This window comes from Ambystoma mexicanum, chromosome 4q (assembly GCF_040938575.1).
Source record: "Ambystoma mexicanum isolate Mex_15411 chromosome 4q, UKY_AmexF1_1, whole genome shotgun sequence".
In the NCBI taxonomy this organism is placed as follows: Eukaryota; Metazoa; Chordata; class Amphibia; order Caudata; family Ambystomatidae; genus Ambystoma; species Ambystoma mexicanum.
The window spans coordinates 645,511,913-645,529,005 of record NC_090928.1 but is presented as its reverse complement, the minus strand read 5'-3'; positions in this window follow the sequence as shown (position 1 = coordinate 645,529,005).

The window sequence follows — 17,093 nt, the reverse complement described above, 5'->3', positions numbered from 1 at the left end:
TGGTAACTATATTTCTGTTCAGATAAAGATAACCCTTTAACGTTTTGTATGAGATCATTACTTTCAAAGAACTAATCGAGGGTCGCTTTATTTGTTCAATTTTTCTACGTGTCTTTATGAGGGCGATCCCCTTCAGTCTGGCCATTAAGCATGGTAAGTTGCCAATCATTCATATACTCCTGCCATAATCTTCCAGGTCTGTTCAAGGCTTTCTGAACTAGCTCACTCTTCCCAGTAACATTTTCACAAGTCACATCATTTTTGTTATCCTTACACCTAGCCTTCAAGTCACTACCCCAGTAATACCATTTCATCCTTATCCCCTCTAACCCACTCTGTCAATACTGTTGCAGTACAATCAAAAATCCTTTCAGATTGAAATCCCCCAGGAGGATCAGACACATTAATGACTAAATGTCACCTAGTTCGAATCTCTGAATTAATCAACACTTACAGCCAATATATTTCCTTCAGGAATTTTAACATACGTGGTCTGTAGATCATTTTTAACCCCAATGATCATACCGCCCTATGGGTGCCCAACCGGACCTTTTCTGGCAAGTTTTTGAAATATGTGATAGCCATGTTTCCGTAATGCAATTTTAAAACTGGCTGGAGGTAATGTCCTAAAGTTAATTGAAAGAAGATTTGACATCAAGGATTCTGAAGAGTTACTTCAATGATGTCATATGCCCCGGGATGAGGGTCATCAAATCTCTTTACATCTAGGAAATTGTCTTTGATAATTGAGCAGCAGCCCTTGACATGGCGAAGCCAATATATTGATTTGTTCCTTAGGCTGTCCCAATGTTCATTCTTCCCACCATTCACTTTAGGTACATTAGTCATAAGGAATTAATTTGGGGTAGTTGCCAGAGAGTTATGTTCATTCAATTGGTTATACCTAAGGCGGCCTTCTTTGCCATCACTACAGTTTTGTAAATGGGTTGGTCGTTTTGGTCGGTTCTTGTTATTAGTGATATCATACCAAATCATTGGGTGCCCGCTGTTGGACATTTTATGCAGCACTTCTCCCTGTCAGTTGGGTGCAACGCCTTCTCCATATGAGTGACAATTATTAAGAAAGGGTATGTTTGAGTGACAATTGTCTTTTTTTATGCCTTGCAAAGGGGAGCTGCTAGCTGGATTACCAATCCTTTTATGCAGAGCCACAACCTGCTTAGTCAACCGAGCAATCCAATTTAAGATGTTCACGTACTTTGACCAATTCGAACAACTGTGTACACCAGCTGAATAGTTGGTAGGGACTTCAAGTGGAATGGGGTCAGCGCCAGTTGCGTCCTGTTTTTCTAGTACGCCACTGGTTGTCTGGCCCACTTTACTCCTCTGCTCAAAGTTATTTTTCTGCTCCCTGCTATTATTATGCTCTTCAATATGGACAGTATGGTCAGAGATAGTAGCAGATATATCGGCTAGAGAAGCAAATGTTGTGTTCGATAATATGGTACCTTTTGTCACACTAACATCTAATTATTGGACCATCACCATCCTATTAGTCAAATCGGTGCTCCTAGTCACTGTCACTGTCGCTATGTTCATCGATTCCTTTAAATGATGAATCTCAGTTGGGAGGGAAAAATCACACCCTCTTTCTTGATTAGGAAGGCGTGAGACTTCGAAGGGGGAAAGATGCTCTAGAGGTTCTTTCCAAGGTATCTTACCTACACCAGATCTGGGAAGGAAAAGAGGAGCAGTCTTTGACTTAGCCAGGGCTAATTCTGAGTCTGCCACTAAACGGTGGTCTTTAGCTTGGTCTTGCTTGCTTGTGACCATCTTTGGATAGCGCTTGTCTTCTGATCTACAGTCATCGAGCATGACCTCAATTTCTGAAATCCGATTCTCAGCTTCCTCAGAGCGACTACATTTTTGGGGTTAGGCAAATGAGGTGATCCTGCTGCCGCCTTTCTTTTCCTCATAACTTAACTGTAGGCTTAGTGAGGCTGACACCTCAAAAAAAGCGATAAATAGTGCCACATGGCAGGAATTCTGTAAGTTAGGTAAAAGACTTGCTGCACAACCTACCACAGAAGTTGTTATGCAAAGGGAATATCACTTAGATGGGGCACGGGGGTTGTCCAGAAGAGTATATAAAACAGACTGCTGATTTCCGTGGCTTTTCCTCTCTAATAGCCCCACCCCCGTCTCTTCCGCCATCCATTCGGTGTATGCAGGGCCTCTGTTGGCGTCCCTGTAGGTGCATTTGCACAGTGAGATTTTAAATTGTTGCATGCATTTATGCGGTTGTTCTCAAGTTCTTCTATTTAAAAGCCATTAAGGAGTACAACATGTAGCCTGAAAGCACAGCAGGAATTCTTCCTTAATTTATTCCCTGGGTGTACATTTGGAAACTTGACCACCTGGGTCTCTTTACTCCTCTGATAGGGTTGGTATATATGGACAATTATTTATTCTCGATTGATTCTGCCCTAACTACAAGCATTTGGCCACCTTCCTTCTTCTTCACACATTTGCAGGGTTGCTCTCATGTTCTGCAAAAGCCAGGTTTGGCTTTTGGGTCTGATTCCATCGCTTGCTGTGAGTGTGCATGCTATGGAGGGCAGGCTTTTCTCTGCCCCTCTTGCTTCTGGGGGCCGGTTTCTCTGGTAAGGCTCTGGGTTGTTATGTCCACAATAGTGAATTCCTGCACTTCCGTGACAACAACTATGGTTGCTGGTTCCTCAATATGGGCCCTCATTATATGTTTGGTGGTATCCCGCCGGTAAATCTGCCGCAATACCACTAAACAGACCTACGGTTACCGGCCCCTGAATTGCCAGGACGAGTGGCAGGTTACAGGTGCAAGCACGGATAGGTGATTCCCCATTCCATGGAGTCCCTTTGGACTCAATGGGGGGAATGCCGGTATTACCGGCTGTTTTTTTGCTGGCTGGTGGGGTGCCTGACTTACCTCCAGCTCTTGGCTGGAGGTAAATCAGGCTCCCCATGGGTAAACTTGTCGTTTGGCTGTGCAGGAAAAGTGGCAATAATGGATTTTTCCAGCCCTGCCAAACTTGTATTGAGGTCCACTGTCTTTTAAGACAGTAAACCAAACTACCTTTGCAGATCTGAAAGGCACATCAACATAAATATGAATCATTATCTCGTTTTATAATTGAATATATATATATATTCAGTGAAAAAAACTTTGTTAAGGGGACGTTATGGTTAAGTTGCGCTACTAAAAACCTATGAAATTCAATTAAAAAAACTTTGTTAAAGGGACGTTATGGTTCCAAGTAAAACCGAAAAACGCCTGAAATTCGCCAGTTATGGTAAGCTAAGCAACCATAACTCGCACCACCAACGTGCACTGCTAAGACTAACACCCAGGACATCAAAGATGACATCACAAATGTCATTGATGACATCACCATAAGTGGCGAATTCCAGGGGTTTTTCGGTTTTACTGAATTTCATAGGTTTTTAGTAGCACAACTTAACTATAACGTTCCTGTAAAAAAGTTTTTTCAGTGAATATACATATATATAGATAATGTAAATTTGATAAATGTTTACTAGGATGCCCTTAGTTTATATACATATAACATACAACATACTGAACCCCCTACCTGCGCTAGTGGGTCTGATGACCGGGGACCATGCGCCTGTTCGCGGACGGACTCGGACAACATCAACACTACCCAAAAACTCAGGGGGTATTTTACATTTTTATATCATCCAAAAAAAAAACACTAAAAATGGTCAAAAAGCAGCACATAAATAAATTACATTCAATAATAAATAAGAAGTGAAACTGTGTATATAAGACAGTAACAGTCCAATTACATAGCATATGCAACATAGTGGAATATCCCAAAACACAATAAATATGCCTCCAACAGAATTACCTCACAGAAATTCCAAAGCACAAATCAACAGGACACCTATGCAGCAGTAACAGCAAAACTTAGCAAGAAACTAGTGAGTACACTACATTTATTGTATATATTTATAAACTTTCTGTATTAGGTACACTAAAACTAATATTATTTTTGTTTACACAGAAATGTCCAGTACTTTGGAATGGCTGGAAGAAAATGTTCCTCGGGATAACATGAGTGAAGACAGTGATACTAATGGTAGACACTACACATCTCTATATAAGCCAATTAATAACCATTACTTTAGGTGCACTTAACACATTTTTTTTAACAGACCATAAATACAATATACCAAGAAAGATGTTAGAAAATCCTCTGCAGCGAATGGAGTTAAAAATTGATCTGTTAATGAAAAATGTCATTCTTATAAAAAACTTTGTGCAGGACCATATTAAAGACAAAATTATATATCACTGTCCCACATGTACTTGTTCCCTCTCTCCATGTCCCAGCCAACTATCCCCAAACCCTCCCCAGCAAGAAAAACATTACGATGAGAATTCCATCCCTTCCTCCCCTCCAATCCATCATGTCTAAACCCCTAATTCCCCTGTATTTGTTTCAGTTTCTGCTTCCCCCTCTCCTTCGTAATTTGTATAATGTTATACAATAATAAAATATTAAGTGGGTTGTTAGTATATTCCTCTGTGTCTTATTTTTTTTTTAAAAAGGCAGTTAGGGTGTCCGCGGACAGAGCAGCTGTCTGGGATGTCCTCAATTAACCAAAATGTGGGTGTCCTAAGGACACTATACCTGTCCGCACTGTCCTTAAACATGATGGAAGTGTCCTTGGGACATACAAAATGTCCACCTGTCCCTAATTAACCAAAATGGCGGTGTCCTAAGGACAGTATATCTGTTTGAATTGGACGTAGTCAGAATGGAGGTGTCCGCAGAACACTAAAGACGTCTGCATGTTCGTAGCTATGCAAAATAAAGTGTCCTAAGAACATTCCTCCTGTTCGCATTCTCCGTAACCAGAACGAATATGTCCGTAGAACATATAGCCAGTTGTGACGCACATTGGTTTTCTTTGGGGACCTGAACACTGCCTGTAGAACACCTGCACACATGCGTAGCACACCCTTGCCCCTACGAACATCGTGCCTGTCCGCAACTGTCCGCCGCAGGTGTCTCGCATTTTTTATTAGTTTGGGGACCGGAACACTGTTCGTAGAACACCCGCATGCATGCGTAGACTGGACCCGTGCATTTGGTGTCCTACGGACAGCCGTCCCATTCGCCAACGTGTCCTTGAGGACATCATGTGACTGCACCTGCGCTAAGCATAATGAACACTGTCCGGGCCCCCGGACACCTAAAAGTGTTTTTCACAAATCCAAGGTATTGTCCTGGGAAAGTTCACCCTTGCACATGTCCCACACCATGTCCCTGCCGATCTGCATACTTTCAGGAATTTTTTTAGCCCTTTCTTGGTGTTCGAAGTGTCCTGGCACAGCGCGGGTGTCCGCAGACACATCGAAAAATCGGAGCGCAGGGAATTAAAATGTAAATAGTGTGCCCCATTTGCTCTTTGAGGTTGGCTATGAAAAGAGCCTCTTTTTGTTTGTTTTGCAGATGCTTCAGAAACACCTTTTATTTTATATTTTTTGGGGGGGTTCTTATTTTCCTCCAAAAATCTTCACATTTGCTTCTCCAAAGCAACCCTTAGGTTCCAAAACAGCATGGCATTTCCCAAAAAAGATAACAACATGCCATCTTCCTTAAAGTAATCAACATTACTAGAGTCAATGTTGTCATTGTTGCAAAAGAACATGCCAGCTCTAGTCATAAAAGCAAACATGCCTTGGTTGATTAAGCACCTACCAACATTTTGCAGAGGACAAAAAACAGAACTATTGTCCCATATTCGCCTAGGTATCAAACCAGAAAAAATTATCTTGGCATTTGGAAGTAGTTTCATTACTGCCTGAACCAAGATTTTCAGATCTTGCAACAAAGTAGGGGCACTGACATAGCCCAAATTCAGAGCACCACAGTGCAGAACAACCGCATGTGGACTATCATACCTAGCCATATCCTGACAAACTTCTAGCATTGCCTGCAAATTAAAACCAGGCACAGTGCACCACACCACCTCCACTCCTTTTGTGTCAAAATGGTTAGCCACATTTCTAGATTTAGCATACTGCTCCAAACCATTCACAAACATTTCTCCAAGCACCACTACCAAGACTTTCACCACCTCCGCCATCTTCCCTACACACAGCCTCTCTAAGTACGAAGCAGAACCTCAACAACTGATTGGCTAAGCCTCAAAATACACTCCCATTTCATACTCGGAAGCCCCGGATGTGGCATGTCCTGTCTGCGAACAGTTGCGCTGTCCATGGACCTCGTAAGTAACACTGGGGCAGCCCTTAAACCCTTTCCACTTCACTCTCTGTACCATTCCCTCATTGGATACTGTTAAACAGTCATACAATCATCCACCAATCACATGCAAGACCGCTACATCTAACTCCATCATCACAATTCAGCACTTTAGATGTACTGTTGATCACTCTGCGTACAAATGTGCTGTGACTCCAAAGCACCTACAACAACTACTAGTCAACATTTCTACTTGCAGATTCATGCACATCCACATGCATGAACACAAACTACAGGTATGAATATTTTTTGCACAGTACATCATACATGCCAACATTCCGACCCATCTGGAAGGGACATTTCCTCTGAAAAATCGATAGACAACATTTGTTTCATAACAATGCATTGGGCAAAGGTGTATTTTCGGCGGGAAAACGTGAAAAATAAAAATGTTTTTTACGCAAATATCGGGAGTCTCATGCCGAAATCGGGAGGATTGCCATGTATGGTACATGTACATCTCTTGTATAAATGCATACAAAAAGAGTAACTCCCACTTACCCTGTGTAACCTGTAAAACAAGCTTACTGTCATTTCTCCCATCTGCTATGATCAAGTGTCACTTACAAAGTTGTCTGCTCTCCAAATTTTTATTTACCCATATTATTAACTACAATGTGCAAACTGTTATTTTCTCCATTCATTCTATCATTTCTATAACCACTACCACGTATTTAACCACATTTCAACCATGATAGCATTTAATGCATTTTAGTGCATAAAATGTACATACAATTTCGTTTCCATACATTCTGCACATTTCACATACATTCTATCATTTCAACTTCCTTTACAAACAACTATATTAGTAATCAGACACAACACACACAGCTATCTAACAAAATGTCATTTCATGTTAAAAGATGGGAGAAATAACAGTATAATCATGGAAAAAAGCTTTTTAGTGTGTCATAAAATTACACGCAGCCAGGATGAGTACATGCATCTTTATTTATGCGCATAGATAGCCAATATCATTTGAAAGGCTCCCAACTGAAACAACACCACTGCCTCTACAACTGTTCTTCCAATCTACACCGCTCTCTCATTCCAGCTGGTTGCCCATTCCGTTCTAGATTTCACAACAGCATTCAACTGTGCACAGGTGCAGTCATATCTATCACATCATCTACAACTATGTGCAATGTTGCAAAGCAAGCATACAACATCTCCCCTCTTCAGTATGCAACACAAGCACCAGGTCCTTCCTTACAACCCTTACTTTATTTCACACTCTCCCATCTTCAGGCACGACAGAATCACCCAGTACTTAGTAATCATCTACTGAGTAATAAGCTGCTGACCCCATCAAATCCTTCTGATTTATTTCCCCCACCTTCCCAAATACATACATTGCATACTTTCCCATACAGTTCCTGCCATTTCCCCTGTAAAAATAGCAAACAAAGCATACAATTATTTCTTCTATCTCCTAATATCCAATAACACCGCCTTACGAAGCCAAGTGTGCTCTATGCAATTACTATTGTACTCATTTCTAAAGCACATTCAACTAACAGATTCTAAATAAAATATAAGGAATGAACATAGGCAAAGAAAGTGCATGTACATGCTATGCACAGTTATCAGATATCTAGGTCTACATTAACACCAGTGCTAATAACACACATATTTACTAACTTTTTCTTTCACAATTGCAGTGAAGACCACTCTCCTCAAAAGCACCAGCATCTGAAGTACGAACGAGAACTCAGAAGAAACCTACCCTTTCCATCCAAAAAAGTAAGTGCAATACTGCCATAATGTTCTAACTGTCACTAGAACACTGTAGAATTCTACTATTCTAGAACAAACAAATGTATTAATCCTTCAAAATTAGATTCACTATTAGTGCTTCCCCTCACCAGCTCCATACTTTCTATTGCAATCTGAACACCAGTATAGTAACACAAAAATACAAGAATAGCCTTTCCAACCTGATGTAGCAGCCCATTGCACAATCACACACCTCTACATACATCCTTACCATCATACTCAGACACTCATGCACAAAGCACACATACTCTGCACAAGATCCCAACCCACACTTTCTTTTTTCCTCCAACAGACCCCAAAGAATGCCTACCAAAAAGCAACTCTGTAGAAAGCAACGCAAAAGTAAACAAAATAAAACTCTCCAAAACAAGCATCCACCTCTAGCAGAATTTGTACAAAAAGTTCAAGCAAAACAGCTATTACAGTCATTAAGCAAAACAAAACAAGCTTCCAGTATAGAAACTTTGCCTCCTCTTTCAAAATGTAAAACGAAACAGAAAGTGATTAACAAGACTGCAGTGATCACTAGTGCCAAGACTGCACCTATAAATCTTGATCTACCGGCAAGTAAGCATATCAAAAAAATTATTTTGCAAAAATATTCCACCACAGAGTTCTTCAGAACCTTATAAAAACAGGAGAGAGATCTCGCACAACCCTTAAAACCTACCATAGAAAATTCATCCTAGAAGCTCTCATAGACAGTGCAATCCTTCTCAAAAGGAAATTATTTATTTTAGTTTTAAACAGAATGAAACCACTAACAAAACTAAGTACTAAACTACAAAAAAAGACTTCTCAATAAACGGAATATCAACTAAGATAACTTCACAAACATCTGTGGAGGTGAATGGAGTCACACCACGAGCACAGAACCATAGTTCAATGAAGAAGCATACAAACAAAAGCAAATGAACCCAATTGCCATACATAGCAGTGGAAGAGGGTATGAAAAACTTAATAATACCATTATGGAACAAGAAACGCTGCTCACACAAATATCCCCAGAAAACTCAGTATCACTTGTCCATTCCAATGAACCAATATGTCCAGTCTACAAATGGCCATGCACATCAATGTGTAACATTGCCAAAAAATCTTTCAAATCTTTATGCCAGTTCCTCAATCAGTATGTGAAATGCAAAGACAAATTCAAAATTAAACTCCTATAAAATATGGACCCCTGTCCAGTACGCAAATACACAGGACTACAAGGACATTCATTAGCCTGCATTTCTGGACCTATTTGCAAAAGCACCTTCCACCATATCAAAATGATATCAACACACCATACAACTATAAGAAATCTGGTCCATAAACTGTAGTATGCCAAAAGTCCTGCTTTAGCACTAGCCAACTTAAATAACAATCTTCTACATGTACAGCCAAACAACTACTCGAAGAAATAGAGCATATCCAGAGAAAATATTTTGGAATTGAAAGCCACTTACAAAATGCAATAGATTTACAACAGACTACCAACAACTGTACAGATGGCAACATTATATTACACACATACAAAAAAGAAATACTAAAGTTTAAAAGTACATCTGCTGAAGTACCCAACTATTTGTGTGTATGTTGCCGCAGGACTTTTTATAAAATTAGCACAAAAACTGTAGACATAACGTACAAAATAGAAGACAATGAAGATTCCAAATGGTTCCAATTAACTCTCTATCTTATAGCAGAAAACAAATACAAAATGACGGACCCCTTAATACTTTGCAGTTACTGCACTGCAAAACTTGACAACAACCAAACACCTCCACGTGCTATCACAAATAACTTGGAATTATTTCCATTACCAAAACCCCTGCAACGACTAAACTTATATGAGCAGCATCATAATTCAAACAGTGCACCCATTTCAAGCAATAATACACCTTCAACCAAAATCAGCAAAACTACTTCCCTCTGAATTAGTGAAAGGCATTTGTGGCAAAGTAATTTATTTGCTATTAGATCTGAAAGAAAATGTACACACTCTGGGAGTGCAACGTCCAATAGATGAATCTTTAATTATCTTAGTAAATGGCGTACCTACAAAAGATTTGGCAACAACTCATGGACTTACATAACGTTAGACAAGCCCTGCAACATCTAAAAGACAACAATGAATACTACAGATAAATAAATATTGAAGAAAACTGGAGAGAAACCACTGAAATAATTCAAGAGTCATCAAAAACTGGTCAATTTGAACTTCTAGATCCAGCTACAGAATCCAGTTTTTATACCATTATACAATGCACCGATTGCACTCTTAAGACGCCATATATGATTCACTGGAAACGTACCAAATGCGACAAGCCAAAGGATCTCCAATCAACATATTGGAAAAAAGTACAGAAGCACGTGCCTTTCCTTTATTCTTTCCTACTGGCAAAGGAGGAAGGTTGATGATAGACCCACACAAATAACAGCATCAGAATACCGCTCTTTACGAATGTATTCTGAAGACCCCAGATTCCGACAAAACGTGGAATACATATTTCACCTTCTCTTTGGAACTGAACTAGCAACTCTATGCTATGGAGTTGCACACACATTGAAATCAGGTACCCATGTTCAGAATATGTCAGCTACGGAATTACTACAAAAAGTGCAAGAAAAAGATCAGATTTTTCAGTTAAGCATTACAAATCTTTTAGCAAACATGCGTGGTACAAAAGAATACTGGTTCCGACATCATGGAGATGTACGCTGTATAATAAGAAACCTTGGCCCACCCACTTGGTTTGTGAAATTAAGTTGGGCAGAATATGCATGGGAAGATTTACACGATTTCCTATGCATAGCAAACAAAAACAAAACAAACATAGCTATAAAAACACCAGGAGAAATCTTCTCTCTAGATCCTGTGAATGTATCAAGATTTTCCATCATCGATTCATTGCTATGCTACACTTCATTTGTAATAAAACTGTTCCTCCCCTCGGAGAAGTGCAACACTTCTTCTGGAGAAAAGAATACCAAGCCAGAGGAGCACCACACATCCACATGCTTTTGTGGATTAAAGATGCTCCTAACTTTTGTCTGGACAGTAATGCCACTGTTTTGCAGTTCATCCAAAAATATGTCACTTGTGAAATCCCTTCACAAACAACACATAGTGACCTTCATGCACAAATTTTACAATTTCAAAGACACAAATGTGGGAAATATTTTTGTCGCAAATATAAAAACAAAGGGAAATACTACACCAAATGCCACTTTGGTTTCCCTAGACCAGTCTCAACAACAGGTCAAGTAAACAACTTCATGTCTTCAGTTAGACATAGTGTCAAAGGTAAATCACCTAAGAACACATATTACATAAAAAGAACAGAAGAATCAAAATACATCAATGATTACAATGCAATCATTGCCCTCCTATAGAATGCAAACAAAGATGTGCAGTACATTGCAGACAATTCCACTGCAGTTGCACGATATGTCACAGCCTACTTAGCCAAAGCAGAGAAAACAGGGCTTCAGGACCACTTGGATGACATGACATATCTGACAAAACACTATCACAGAAATTGTACAGCTTAGGCATAAACATTTTCTCTCACAGATAATGTGGCTGCTATGAAGCTGCAGACCGTTTAACCGGTACTGCCTTGTATGGAAAATCTGACAATATAATATGGCTAAGTCTTGGTCTTGCTAAATCTAGAAAAAGAGTTCTCAAATCATATGAGGACATAGAAACAATAGCCAAAAATGATCCCAACAGCCAAGACATTTTGAAAAGCAATGTATTAGATACACACTACCCAAACAGGAGTACCACTTTGGAAACCATGTGTCTCTACCACGTAGCCCAAAACTTCACATACAAAAATAAATTAAACCAGATGAAAAGAAAGGTAGATACAGAGTAGCAAATTGTGAAGGCAGCTTAGTGAAATTTACCAAACAGAGCTTAATTAATCATATCAAATTATCATTAAAAACTCCTCAACATAAAAAACTGTATTACATGTCCATGCTACAACTTTTTAAACCATGGAGAAAAGAAGAAGCGTTACTGGATACGTATGACTCCTATGAAGACGCTTTCAAAGCAAATGAAAGCACTATAACAGACGTAAACTTTACACAGTACCAAACAATGTTGCACAATGAACAGCAACATGAAGAAGAACTCCAGGTCCAACTATATGTGGACACTCCTGACAGTAGTCAACCTTCTGTAACAGGAAGCCAAGAACCACTTGGACAGCCACTAATAGCAAATGAGGCAGAATTAGCCATGATAGAAGTAGAAAACACCATGCGGCAGTGTGAGCAATCTACAGAAGCTTTGCTGTACTGAAATCACAACTAAACAATGAGCAGCATAGCATTTTCCAAGAAGGAACAAAACAAATTGAACATGGTGTGCAACATGCAAATAAAAACTTTACCTGCCAAGATTACAAACCTATACTGCTATACGTGAGTGGTCAAGCTGGTTCAGGCAAAACATTCTTAATTAAAATCATCAGCAAGTTCTTCCAACAAACTGTCAGTTGCTGTAACTGCCCCACAGGTTTAGCTGCCTACAACATAGGCGGTGTCACTTTACACTGATTACTACTCCTTCCAGTAGAACACCAAAACAAATTTGACTATTACAAACTTTCTACAGAAGCTGCAATGGAACTACGCAGAGTTTTCAAACAAATGAAAATGCTGCTAATAGATGAGGTGAGCATGGTCTCCAACCTAATGTTGGCTTTAATTCACCATAGACTACAAGATGTCCTCAAAACAGACTACAAAGAGCTCTTTTGAGGAAAACACATTATTGTTTTTGGAGATCTTCTTCAATTAACACCAGTGAACGCTGAACCTATTTTTAAAACCTTAGGGCACAAAGTTTGCCGTATAACTCTTGGCAGCATAGGAAATGTCTACCTTTGGCAACATTTCCAATACAGAGAATTTAACTGAAAATATGCGGCAGTCTGCAGACCTGACATACGCCAACATTTTAAAAAGTATTAGAGTTGGTGTACTATCTTAAGAAGCACAAAATATATTAAAAACCCAGGCACATCCATGCACTCTATGGCCATAGCTCACGTGCTACTGATGTCATGGAACAATTAGCACACAAAAATGGCAATTGTATGTCCTTGATGCCAACTCTTGCAAGCTGTTCATAATTTAATGAAACCATGTTAGAAAAAGAAATGCAATCAATAGTTCAAATTGCCTCCACAGAAAAACTGGACGTACATGGTATGACACTACCCATGTGTCAACAAGGCTAAACACCTTGGAAAACTGTATCTCTAACACAGCTGGTTTGGAGAAAATATTAGAATGATCTTTAAACTGTAGACTAATGCTCAAACGTAACCTTGACGTAGAACAAGGACTAGTTAATGGAGCACTTGGTACAGTTGTTGGCTTTCAAACATACCCACGTGACAACAACATTCAGTTTGTCAATATTCTCTTTGACAAACTATCCGAAGTTAAAAGGATAGGACGCTCAACAGCCCACTTCCTTCTTTTCAAAGACATGTATGTACACAGAGCACAATTTTCTCTAACTCTAGCATAAGCAGTCACCATTCACAAATCACAAGGTCTTACCCTAGATAAAGCATTGATAGATATTGGTAGCACAGTCTTTAAAGAAGGCAGGAGCTATGTAGCACTATCACGCTTACGTACACTTGACGGACTATTTCTAATCAACGTTGTTGCAAGTAAAGTAAATGCTGATATTTCTTGCATTCTAGAATACAATAGACTGTGTTAACTCTACACCCCCCATCTAAAAACCTATCCTGTTCCGCAAAAAGCAAAACATTGCAAAAGAAAACTACTTCAGACTATATGCAGGATCTCACAGCAATTCCTCCAAAGAAAGTAAAAGAAGCTAATAGTTCATCAAGGACCACAACCAAAGAAGAATGTACTGCTCAAAGTAACTCAACTACCTCTCCAAAGAATCAGAGCACACTCCCAACAAATGACTTGGACACAGAACTGCCAGGTCCATTCAAATTTTCAAATACAACTGGTGTAAACTGCTACGCAAATGTAGCAATAAATGTTCTATTCCAATTGGCACCAATTATTGACAACATTTACTTACACGGGACAGACCAATTGTGTTTGCAAATGTTAGTCCTTCATAGAAATGCAACCAACAATCCTGACAACAGTTACCGTGTTTCTGGAATAAGGCAGGAATTGGACTACTGAACTGGAATGGTCAAATGCACTTTAAACTCACAAGAAGATCCACAAGAATTTCTGATGTACTTGCTACAAGTACTAGCAAACAAAAACATGCCTATAAATGAAATCTTCCAGATTTCATACATGTAGAAACATACATGGACTCTCTGCAGGCATGTAGTACAAGAAGAAGTTCCTAATGAACGCTTCGTATATGTATCCATACCTAACTGTGAATCCATTCCATTTCAGCAACTTGTACAAAATGCAAACCATGGCAGATTATGTACTACCTGAAGTTCCGATAATCGTTCCACCTTACAAATACAGACACATAGTAAATACGTAATAGTAATGCTTTTACGTTATAATGCAGATGGTACCAAAAACAACTGCAAGCTGATTGAATTCACACATGGTCAAGAATCACTTGGTAAGAAAACCTTCACAACAATGGGTATAATCTACCATCCAGGAGCCACAGCCAATGCAGGTCACTACACTGCATATATAAAAAAAGAATTGTGGATGGTTTGAATGTAATGATAGTATGATTACTCTAAAGCAGAGATTACCAGCAAATCTTGTAAACGCGTACTTAATATTCTTAAAACCAAAATTTAATAACTAATCTGTGTATGAACATAAACAAAACTTGAATTTCAAAAGTATGACCAGTTAGAATACACCAATAGGTATCTAACTGCCCCAAGAATCTGCAACAAAGAAACAGATAAATGAATACCACTACAATTAAACAAGAAATAAACAGTTAGAATACGCCAACAGGTATCTAACTGTCCCAAAAATCTGCAACAAGCCAACAGATAGATGAGTACCACTAAAATGGAAAAATAAATAAACAAATAGAATACACCAACTGCTATCTAATTGCAACAGTACTACCACCACTTCCAAATGAAAAAAGATACACTTATTCAATTCCTCCAATTGAAATCAATGAAAGAAATATATTGTACCACAACGTAGAAAGTTTTTTTTTTAATTCAGCATGGATTTTTTTCCCACAGACCCAATAATTCAATCAACAAACACAGGAACTGAGCAAATTGCACAATACACTGGTTTGAACTATAGTACTGCTAAAGTAATAACTATGATGTTCAACAAAAAACAGAAATGTCTACTATGCAATGCAATACTCATTATAAACTACCCACACTAAGATGTGATTTTTTTCTTTTATCACAGTGATTGAACAAAAATGTTTGCTCCAACTACCCATGTCATGAAAAAACTGCATTCAACCACAAAAAGAAAGTCAAAGAGTAAGTATATAACGATTAGACTCACAAACACCACAGCATAACACACCCATTCAAGCAAACACCTGACCATAAACCACATTCCAAAATGTTTGTTTCCATGGGTATATTATGCTGCAGCGCTTGTTGCCAAACACTACAGTCTTGACTGCATGGCCTGGCCAAAACTCTTCATATAGCCTCAACAAAGAAAACAGTAACTATATAATAGTTAAACTCACAAGCACTGCAACATAACACAGCCGTGCAAATGAACACCTCACCAATAAATACAACCCAAAATGCCTAGAGTCTTCAATACCAACAATCTGAACACAATCCAACAAACAAACACACATCATCTCACTATCCTATAACCACTATTACTCTACTACCAATCAGTACTCAAATTTTTGAAAACATATCCCTAAGTAGGCCACATACCACAATCAAAATGTTTGGTAGCATTGTAGAGTTATGCTGCAGTGGTTGAGGCTAGGGCCTACAGTCTTGGGTACATGACCTACGGCCTATGGCCTTCGGCCATGCACCCAAGACTCCAGGCCCTGGCCACAACCACTGCAGCATGACACACCGATAGAAACAAACACCAACCAAATGACAACAACCCAAAAACATAATACATCCACCTCAAAACTATGCACTTCAATTAATTTACTAAAAAATAATTACAACCAACGTACAAACTCTTCAATACATACCCCCTTCACCCAGTGCTCTTCTAACGACCCAAAACCAACATCACATTAAACTAAAATAGCCAGCAGTGCACCCACTGTTTAGTATGTCCGCAGACACCTGCGGTGACCGCGAACACCGCAAGCACATCACAGCCTTCTCTCACCTAAACAAATACAGCATTTGACCCATCTCTTACTCCCCCACCCTCTTCAAGCACTCATATACATCAACACACTCCCCAAAATTGGATTTCTGCTCACTTCTAGCGCATGTCCGCGCATCCAATATGGCGCACCTCACGCCTCATCCCAGCCAATCAGAGAACACATTGCGTGTCCGCAGACACGACGTAAGCCGATCATTAAAATCGGTGTCCTTTCTCCGGAGCAAACAGGGAAGAGTGTCCGCGGAGCGGACATAGATATCACAAATATTTTTGCCTCACGTTTTGGTCGATTTAAATAAAAACTACTGGACGGATTTACACCAAATTAACAAAAGCACGCTTTCGGGACCAAGCCGCCGCTCCTGCTGCAATATGGTGAAAATCCGTACAGAGGTTTGGGCTGTAGGCGCGACAGAATTTTTTTCCCATTACCTCTATGAAATTAAAAAAAAAGAAATTTTGGGACCCTCCCTATAACTTTGCCCCCCCACCCCCCTTGACCAAACCTCACCAAACTTTGCAGAGTGGGCCATATACTTTTTTTTGCAAAGTTTGGTGAGGATTCGTCCAGGGGGAGCGAAGTTATAAGCTACCCAAAAAGTGCTCTTCCTATGGGTTTAGCAAATTAACCATAACTACACAGCCGCTACCGCGGGCTGTGTAATATATATATATATATATATATATATATATATATATATATATATATATATATAT